The sequence below is a fragment of the Electrophorus electricus genome, chromosome 19 (genome assembly GCF_041902795.1).
Source record: "Electrophorus electricus isolate QZ-2024a chromosome 19, ASM4190279v1, whole genome shotgun sequence".
Lineage (NCBI taxonomy): Eukaryota > Metazoa > Chordata > Actinopteri > Gymnotiformes > Gymnotidae > Electrophorus > Electrophorus electricus.
In genome coordinates this window covers 19,412,501-19,422,500 of record NC_137515.1, presented here as the reverse complement: position 1 = coordinate 19,422,500, position 10,000 = coordinate 19,412,501, and the positions used below count along the sequence as shown (strand labels likewise).

The following is a 10,000-nucleotide window of genomic DNA, read 5'->3' as shown; positions in this document are numbered from 1 at the left end:
GGGAACTATCTGAATGGATAAATTTAATGAGAGAGAGAGAGATAGATTTCTCTGGGTCTAGTTTTTAAATGCAGTGCTTCTCTGGAACTGGTCTTTAAATGCATTGTTTCTCAGGGGCTGGTCTTTAAATGCATTGTTTCTCCGGGACTAGTCTTTAAATGCATTGTATATTTGCTGATAGTGGACATGGACCTAATTCTGCCCTGCGTGCATCACTGGGGGTTTTCCTTTGGGTTTTTAGAATCATTCAGCAAAATTCTGCATGCAGGGCTACTATTGGATGCTTGTCCCATCTACTGTAGCTATGACGACTGAGTGACCTCATACTTCACTCCCATACAGCACAAAGGACCGCCTCACATTGTCAAACACTTTGGACCAAAATGAAATGGGTCACAGTTCGTGTGTTCTGTTAAATACCTTCCAAGACTGCTGATCACACAAATCCCTCGGGTCCAATTTTTCTTGACTCTTATTGACTGGGGTTACAAGCCCCTGGCTCCAGGAGCCAGGACAACAGCCTAAACATGTGGAGGCTGAATAAGTTAAGCACTGCCCATTTTAGCTCAGATGTAGTTCAGGTGTAGCTCAGGTGTAGTTTAGGTGTACAGTATTTAAGTATCTAATTTCTGATGCTATAGGGACCACAAATTTTTTTTTTATTTTAAAGATTTGAGTTTCTATGCCAATTCTTCTTGTGTTGTTGGATAACCACATAGGATTTGGTCTTTAATAGTGCATTCAAATGTCTGCAATTTTTATTGATTAGATTGCCATTTGAATGTAGTTTTTTTATATATGGTTTTATAAAGTGTCACGGTTGGTCAGCCGGTTAGCGGCAGGGACACGCCCACTCCTGCTAGGGATCACACCCCTTATCTGCCCCGCTCACAATTGCTGGAGTACTAATTGAATTCACCTGTTCGTTAATCATGATATGCTTCTTTAAACCCACCGATCCCTAGAGATGGGGCTGCACATTAGCAGATCTAAGACGCTCTAAGCAATCTAAGCAATGCAATCTAAGCAATGCAGAAGCAGGAGATTGGGGAGATATGCTCGCTTGTCATGCATCTCGGGCAGGTTGTTAATCGCTTGGCTAACAGACCTGAACAATGAGCAACTCCTCCTATTACCCCACCTGTACCGGAGGGGATAAATGCCTCATCGCTAACCCCGAGATGTACAGCGGAGACCCAAAAGGATGCGAGGGCTTTGTCGTACAGTGTGAGCTTTTTTCTGGATATCAACCCTGACTGCCCAACCACACCAAAGTCGCTTTTGTAAACTCCCGACTCATGGGGAAAGCATGGCCAACGTTACCAACGTTTCCCTGCTTATGAACAATTATGCCAGTTTTATTCAAGAGCTCAAAGCTGTGTTTTTTCACCCACATCAGGGGAGTCTTTGTGGGCACTGCTTGCTACGCCTGAGGCAAGGATCCGAACCATGGTGGATTACACCATGGAATTACGGGTGCTAGCTGCGGGAGCTCATTGGAACGAGTCTGACTTGGTAGACTTGCATTCGTCAATGGACTAAGGGCGGATCTACAGGCGGAACTGTCGTGTAAGCAGGAGGCCACCTCGCTGAACGAGGTGGTCCATCTGGCTATCACTTATGATCGTCTCCTATTGGAGCGCCGCCGGCAATTCCCCCGGAGGCGACAACAGTGAGAGACTGCACCAGCGGTGGTGCGAGCGGAAGATCTGGTGGAGGCCAGGCAACTAGGCGTGGCCGGGGAACCGAGGGAAGAGCCGCAATTTGGTGAGTCGTTCTCTGACCCTTTTTATGTGCAAATTATCAGCTGAAGTGGTACATCTGGGTCGTAAACTCTCCACGTCAGCAATGATTGACTCTGGTGCAGCAGGTAAAATCATGGACTGGGGCTTCACCAAGAGGTTGGGAATAAGAACCTTTACCCTCCCCACTCCATTAAGCGTACAGGCACTTGACGGGGGACCCGTGGGGTCGGGGTTCAAAACACATTACTCGTGTTCTCCTGAATACTTGTTGCTTCCGTATGGTCTAGCCACTGCCCCTTCTGTCTTCCAGGTCTATATCATCGAGGTCCTACGGGAATACTTGGGTAGATCTGTCGTTGCATATATAGACGACAACCTGGTCTATTCCTCCTCCCGGGACCAACATATGCATGACGTACGGGCTGTCCTCCACACCCTCCTGCAGAACCACCTGTACTGCAAACTGGAGAAATGCGAGTTTCATCACAAAGAGGTGAGTTTCCTGGGGCATATCATCTGCGAGGGCAGCGTACACATGTAACCGTGCAAGGTAGAAGCAGTAAGGGGCTGGCCTAGACTGCAAACTCGCAGGGAGCTACAGTGCTTCCTGGGATTTGCTAAGTTTTATCGCCGTTTTATTAAGTCCTTTAGTATGCTGGGGTGAGGCTGAGATGGGGACCCGAGGTGGAGAGGTCCCTCTCGGCGCTGAAGAAAGCCTTCTCTACTGCCCCAGTACTGCAGCAGCCGGACCCGGAAAAGCCTTTCGTGGTGGAGGTAGACACGTCGGACGTAGGGGTAGGCGTGTCAACACAAGGGCAAAGCAGGGCAGCTAAAACCAATTGCCTATTTCTCAAAAAAACTATGCCCCACAGAGAGGAACTATGGCATGGGAGACCGTGAACTCCTCGCCATGAAACTAGCGTTCGAGAAATGGAGGCACTGGTTAGAGGGAGCACGACACCCCTTTTTGGTCATCACTGACCGCAAAAACTTGGAATACCTCCAAACCGTGAGGAGGCTCAATTCCAGCCAAGCCCGGTGGGCGTCTTTTTCACTGGGCTTAACTTCCGCGTTACTTATAGGCCAGGAGAGAGGAGCATGAGGGCGGATGCTCTCTCTCGGCAACACCACGCAGAAGCCCAGTCTACCAACGTGGAGCCAGTACTGTCACCCATCTGTTTCCTGGCAACTCTGAGCTGGGACCTGGACAGACAGATGGAGGCACCAAATCTGCATCCGCAATGCCTGCCAAACCACCTTTGTCCCACTCCGCCTCCATCAAGCCCTTATCAAATGAGCACACACCTCCGTGGGGACAGGCCACCCAGGAGCAACCCGCATGGCGCAGCTTCTGAGTGCTCGCTATTGGTAGCCAGCCATGCACAAAGACACAGTGAGGTATGTGGCGTCTTGCGCCGATTGTGCCCACAGCAAGATTCCTCGCACACCACCTGCAGGTAAGATGCTGCTGCTGCCCACACCTATAAGACCCTGGTTTCACCTGGCTATTGACTTTATCATCGACTTACCTGTATCCGAGGGCAACATGGTGATCTTGGTCACACTGGACCGATTCTCCAAAATTGTACGGTTCCCCCACCTCAAGGGTCCACCTACTGCCTGGGAGATGGCGGACCAGCTCTTCCGCCATGTCTTTTTGGTAAACGTCTCGGACTAGGGCCCACAATTCACCTCCAGAGTGTGGAGGGAACTGTTGGGTAAGATGAACATCACGGTCAGCCTGACATCTGGGTACCAACCCCAGGCCAACGGGCAGGCAGAAAGGGTGAACCAGGAGCTAGGCAAGTTTCTCAGGCTGTACTGCCAGAGGCACCCTGAGACTTGGAGCACCTACCTCCCCTGGGCGGAATATGCCCAGAATTCTAGGGTTCCAGCCCCCACTATATCCATGGAATTCCCCCACGTCTGACCAGCCAGCAGTGGAGGCGTGGTGTCGGCACAGCAAGCAGGGGTGGGAGGAGCGCCACCAGAAACTGTGCAGAGCCGTAGCCGACTAAACGGAAAGCAGATAGGAGGCATAGGGATACCCCCCCCACTACGAACCAGGACAAAAGGTGTGGGTTTCAAGGAAGGATGGCCGTGTAGGCTCCACGGGGAAACTAGCCGCGACGTATGAGGGTCCGTACCCCATCTCGGAGCTGATTAACGAGGTCACCTACCGCGTCAGCTTCCATGTGTCGGCCCTGAAGCCGGTTGTGGAGGGTCCCCTTGCAGAATAGGAGAACTGCTTGAGTGCTCCGCCTCCTCCCTTGGAGATAGAGGGAAGTCCTGCATACATGATAAGGGCCCTCCTCAATTCCAAAGGGAGGGACTCACAGGTCCAGTACCTCATGGACTGGGAGGGGTAGGGACCTGAGGAGCGGTGCCTCCGAAGTGTTGGACCCAGACCTCACTGCCTCCTTTCATCGGGAACATCCTCAGAAGCCTGCCCCTCGGCGGTTGGGTCGGCCGCGCACCAGGAGGCTGGCGGGGTCTTTGGGGGGTTTTGTCACGGTTGGTTGGCTGGCTAGCAGGAAGGACACGCCCACTCCTGCTAGGGATCACACCCCTTACCTGCCCCGCTGACAATATTGCTGGAGTACTAATTGAATTCACCTGTGTGTTAATCATGATATGCTTATTTAAACCTGCACGTTAGCGGACCTAAGATGCCAGGCTCGTCTGATAGCTGCGCTCACTCAGAGAGAACGATTGTTTGAGTTTTGTTTAGTGTTTCCATCGCTAAATACCGATGGGTAATAAAGAGCACTTTGTTGCAACCCCGCCTCTCGCTTCCTCTGTGCCGCAGACGTCATAACGGTTTCCAAAATGTCTTTTCCATCTTTCACCATTTCAGAAAGGGAAGTCTTGGGGTTTAGGGCTCAACTTATTCCAAATCTCCCAACACAGATTTTGTTTTTTGACTTTGAGTAATTGAATGTGAGATTTTAAGGTTTTCACAGTATATTCTTCTTAAATTTTGGTCTTCTGGCTTATGGTGTTTTAAATTGGATAATTTTCCTTTTTTTTTTTTTTTTTCAGATTTACAGTTGGTGTCAATTTTTCATTATTTGATTATTTTTCTCACCTTTTGCTGTTGCTTTTCTCAATATCCACCATATTTGCTGCTTCTTGGTATATGATGTTAATTTCTTTAACACCAAGGTTCACATTAGTTTTATCATTTTTAAAATTAGTGTTTACAAAGTTGGTGACTTTGTTAGTAAGATCAACTGAATTTGGTGCATTAGTGGGTCTCAGAGCTGTCTGGAGTCCCTCTGGATGTGGGTCATGTCCAGTGTACTGGGCTGTGTGTAACCATTTCACTGCAAGTTATACTGTGCATGACTATCTGTGACAAATAAACCAAACTTGATGGACAGACTTTGGGTTCACTGGACTGTCCAAGAGCCACCTTCATTTGGCTATAGTCTGATAGTGGAGGTTACTGCCTGACAGGGATTGCAGGCCCATATTAGTTTATAAAGCAAAAAAGATTACAATGCAAAAATCAAATTAGAAAGCAAAGTAAAAATAACTATTTAGAACATTGGGACTATGAAACTAAAAAGTAAATTGAGCCCTAAACAGAGGGTAAGAACTGTCAGAGTATCTTTTTACTGTCAGAGGTGCAAAGCAGAGACAGATCGTAACCAAGTCCAGGCTCGGTGAGCTCAGTCAGCTACAGAACAGGACACACACAGAAAGACCCAACCGCCCAAAGAAGAAAGAACGTGATCACTGCATGACGGGTGAGGCTGAGATAGAGATGCACTTTCTCCTTTACTGTGAGAAATGTAAAAACAAACGTAACAATTTCACATTAATAATACAAACATAATCCCGTATTTCAGTAATATGACCCAACAAGAAAACCACAAATCATTCTTGGATTATGGAGACGTGTCATCACCTGAGAGACAGTCAGGGACAACCTCCCCACTCCTCACTACTTCACACACACACAATATCTGAAACAGGAGGGCCCAGGAAATGCTGGGTGACCAGAGAAGATCTGTACGCACTGCCCGTCAGGAGAGACTGAAACTGAGAGACACTTTGTTCATTCATGTCCAAACCCACGGAGAATCCTCTCTGTGCAGAATCACAGAATGAAACCCTCCTTTCCAAGACTGACAGATACAGAAACCTTTCAGTTACTTCTGGGGGAACACACAAAAACTGTAGCTTTAGCAGAGCCATATGATCAGAGAGAAGACTCGAACAGACGCACATTCACAGTGATCTAGACTGCTTGTAATCTGAGGTGCTTTTCTCACTTACTGTACTTGCTTACTTCTTTGGTTCTTTCATTTTGTTGCCTGCTGTTTTGTTTTTTTAATCCTCTACAAAAAGTCTTTAGTCATTTATGAGTCAATATAATGTATTGCATTGGTAACATGGGTAGATTATACTGTCATGCCAAAAAAAGCACATTTGAATTGAATTGAATTGAATTGAAAGGACCACAGGGAGGGACAGAAAGAGAGGGAGATCGAGACATGGAGAGAGAGAGAGAGAGAGAGAGACTTTGATGTGTGTTTCTGGGCCTCAGGTGATTCTAAGGCCCCTTAATTAAGTTGGATCTCCTCATTCTGCCATCTGGCCTACTCTTAAAGCACCATTTTTACATACATCCTGTTTCCATATACACACACTTCCTGAAGTTGCCTTTGAACATGTTGCTGGAGTGAGAAAAACGCAAAAGCTGCAGGAAATAAGAACACATCTGGCTTTCACTGTTTCACCTCAATTAGCACATAACACTGAGCCGCTCAGCAGGGGTCAGGGGTCACAGATGCTACGGGAGGGGCTCGGGGGTCATGGCGGCTACAGTCACTTATCAGGTTCTACAGAAATAACGATATATTGTCAAACCAGTGTTATACACAATCTGCCATGCACACACACACACACACACACACACACACAAAACTTTTATTTCAATAGTTTAACAAACTTTCGCAGACACACGCTGCAGCTTTGCTGTATGAATTATTTATGTTTTTTATGACACGACCGTACAACCATACACCAGATACAATTTGAGACTGTAAACACACTGCTAAAAAACACTTTTTAGTTAGAGGCTCTGATCTCAAAATTCCCTGAAGACATACAGACACCCCCCCCCACACACACACACACACACAGACACACATATAAGCACATAGAAACTGTCCTTAAAGTCACAGTGTGGTTCTGGTACAGCACTAAGTCCCTGAGGGCTGGAGACATGTTACTTCCTCCCAGAGTTCTGGATCCAGGCTCCAACACTCAACCACATAAAGATCCACATTTTCAGTTATTGTTATGGGGCTTGCTGCCATGTCTCTGTTTGTAAACAGTGTAATGAGACCCTCCAGTGTTGTGGCTCTGGACGGCACACAGCTGCTGTACTGGGAAACAAGTATGTAAAAGCCATTATCTTTAAAAATGAAAACACTGACATAAATACGGATGGCTTGACAATCCACACATTGTGGATTTAACCACAAAAGTTATGTCAACAAGCACAGCTGAACATACAGTCAGAACTGCACCCCACACACACACGCACACCACACCACAAACAGCAGTATTGCACCACAGAGCCCTTTCTCACTCTTACGCAAGCCGACAGTTTTCCAGCCATAACTGACTCTTTGGCCCCTCCTTTAATTTGACTTTGCCCCTCCTTTAATTTGACTTTGCCCCTCCTTTGGCCTGTCCTTGGCTCCTCCCTCTTTCTCCAGGCACACTTTCCTAAAACCCGTGCCATTCTCAGAACATGTACTGTTTGTGTTTAATGCATCATGGTTGGATAAGTAGGCAGCACAATGTGTTTGATGAAGCAGTTGAAAGAGATTCGTGACAGCATGTCAAAGTACAAAACTATGTAAATTCTCACTGGTACAGACGCCAGACTACCCTACATCCTGGAGTGCATTACACTACAGTAGACATAAGCCTATATTAGCCTACACTAGGCTACATTAGCTTATACTTGGCTACACTAGGCTACAATAACCTATACTTGGCTAAATTAGCCTACACTAGGCTACATGGCACTGTGCAAAAGCAGACTGGAACACACGAGGTATAAATACACAGACTAATGCGGAATAGCGAGGGCACAGGTGAGGATCATCAGGTGTGCAGAGGCAATGACACACGACAGGAGACACAAAGAAAAAACAAAACCACATGGCACAATGGAAACCATGACAGATAACTCCTCCCAGGGCCTGGAGCATAGCGAGAATGGGAGGCGGATCAGAGACCGGGTCAGGAGCAACATTAAGACAGGGACGAGGGCGTAGACCCGGCTAGGTTCAAGTTCAGGAGCACAGAAAGAGACGGAGTGCGGGGGGCTCCAGGACAGCGCTAGTGCCTGGATCAGGGAATGTCCTCTGGCCCTCAGCAGGACGAGTGCTAGCCTGTACGCTGAGATCTGTGGGTCCAGGAAAGCAGCTGATGGATCCAGTAGGCCACAGGCAGTTTGGACAAAAAGTCCTGAAGCACAGACCAAAACACGTCGATAGAGTCCAGGATGGCCCTGCTGGTAGATGCCTTCAGCCAATCAGGGGCTTCGCCTGTAAGCCATCATGAGAACAACCCTCTCTCTCTCCCTCCCTCACTGCACTGAGGTTTCTAAACAAATGACAAATACAAATGGCACACACAAACAAAAACAAAAACATTCACAGGAATATCCACATCCATGGTGAGGATCGGGAATACTACCAGGAAACATGAAGTGTAATAGTCCAAATCTGGCATGGCAGGAAAGGCACAGCAGGGTGTACAGTTCCAGGTTCTGTTGAGATCAGATAGCTGACAATGAGAGTCTACCAGGAACCTCCACTGGTCTGACACTGTCTGTCTGATTGGTACAGCTCAGCCTATTGTTACGGTTTTTGTTTTGCTTCTGTTTGTGACTTCACCCTGTCATGAGGTGTTTCTCCTCAGTGCAGCTCATCCTCACCCATGTCCTCGCTAACCCCCGTTAGCCTGTATATTTATACCGCATGTGCAGCAGGCTGTCTCTATGAAGTCTCTCGCATTTCCTACTGATATATTTCTCTTGGTTTCAATCTGTTTGCCTGCTTCATCGATTTCCCATTTAGATTCGTTGTAGCCTGTCCTACAGTAACCTGTTTGTCAGGAATTCTCTTCTAGATCTGGTGGCCTGCTCTGCCGTATATTGTCTTAAAGGTTGTCTTTAATCAGCTGTTTGCGTTCCGAATGCCTAAGTAGTCGCGAGGACAGGGTGGGTTCGATTTGGCTGAGGTGTTGTGCCTCGGCAGGGACTGTTATGAAAGCCCCGTTTTGGTTGTTTTTGGAAGGCTGATATCGGTCGGCCTTCATGTTGTGATATGTGATACGCTGTGGGAGACTACCTGATTTGCACTCTAGCAAATGCACTTTAAAGAGCCAGTGTAACACTGTAGCTTGTTTATTAACGCTGTTGCTTTGGTAATAGTTTTCTATGTTGTGTTCCCTTTTGCCCCCAAACAACAAGACCCTCTCTCAGCACTGAGATCACAGAACCAGCCATACTCGGTCACCGTAGCTACCTCCTTACAGTGACGAACCCACAGGGTTAATAGCGGTCAAAGGTTTTAAGGATTAAGCAGATACCCACGCCAGATTGTCACTGAGTGAACCGAGCCATCAGTTACCATGCGGGCCGCTAGCTCCGTAACGATACATCGCTCCAGCGAAATATCACGATAAAACCAGGATGCAGCCAACAACTCAGCAATGCTTTAGCGTTTAACGCAAACAACAGAGCCTGAAGCTTCGCACTCCGCGTGCTTTGCGACATGGTGCAACGTTGCACAGGAACTTACACGGGGACAAACACCCCCTTGTAAGCTCGAGGGAGGGCTGGGGGTGGACAGTGAGAAGTTTTGAGTCTTTACACCTGCGCTGAGTCTTTCTGAGTAGCCTACGTGCTTTGAGTCAGTTCTCTAGAATGCCAGTGAAGCACCGCAGTAAACAGTTCTCTAAACCTGAGCTGAGCTGATGTCCCATCCGGGTGTATGCGCTCCTGACATTATCATCATGCACACAGCGAGCATGCGTAACGGCATTTGGCGTTAGCGTGAACCTGTCCCTGTCGGTACAAAGCATACGATCCGCACTGGAATACTCGGTCTGCAGGCTGGTCATGACCTCTCCCTCTCGCCCGATACGCCTCAGAATGCACACATGCACTGCCTCGCGAAGACGAACACTCACTAACTTCAAAGCGCGTGAGGACAACATCA

General features: G+C 47.8%; 1 protein-coding gene across 5 annotated transcripts in view; it reads right to left on the bottom strand.

Moving 5' to 3' along the window:
- csgalnact1a (chondroitin sulfate N-acetylgalactosaminyltransferase 1a) overlaps window positions 1–10,000 on the bottom strand; it is a 32,492-nt gene that overhangs the window by 22,141 nt on the left and 351 nt on the right. The window lies entirely within an intron of this gene.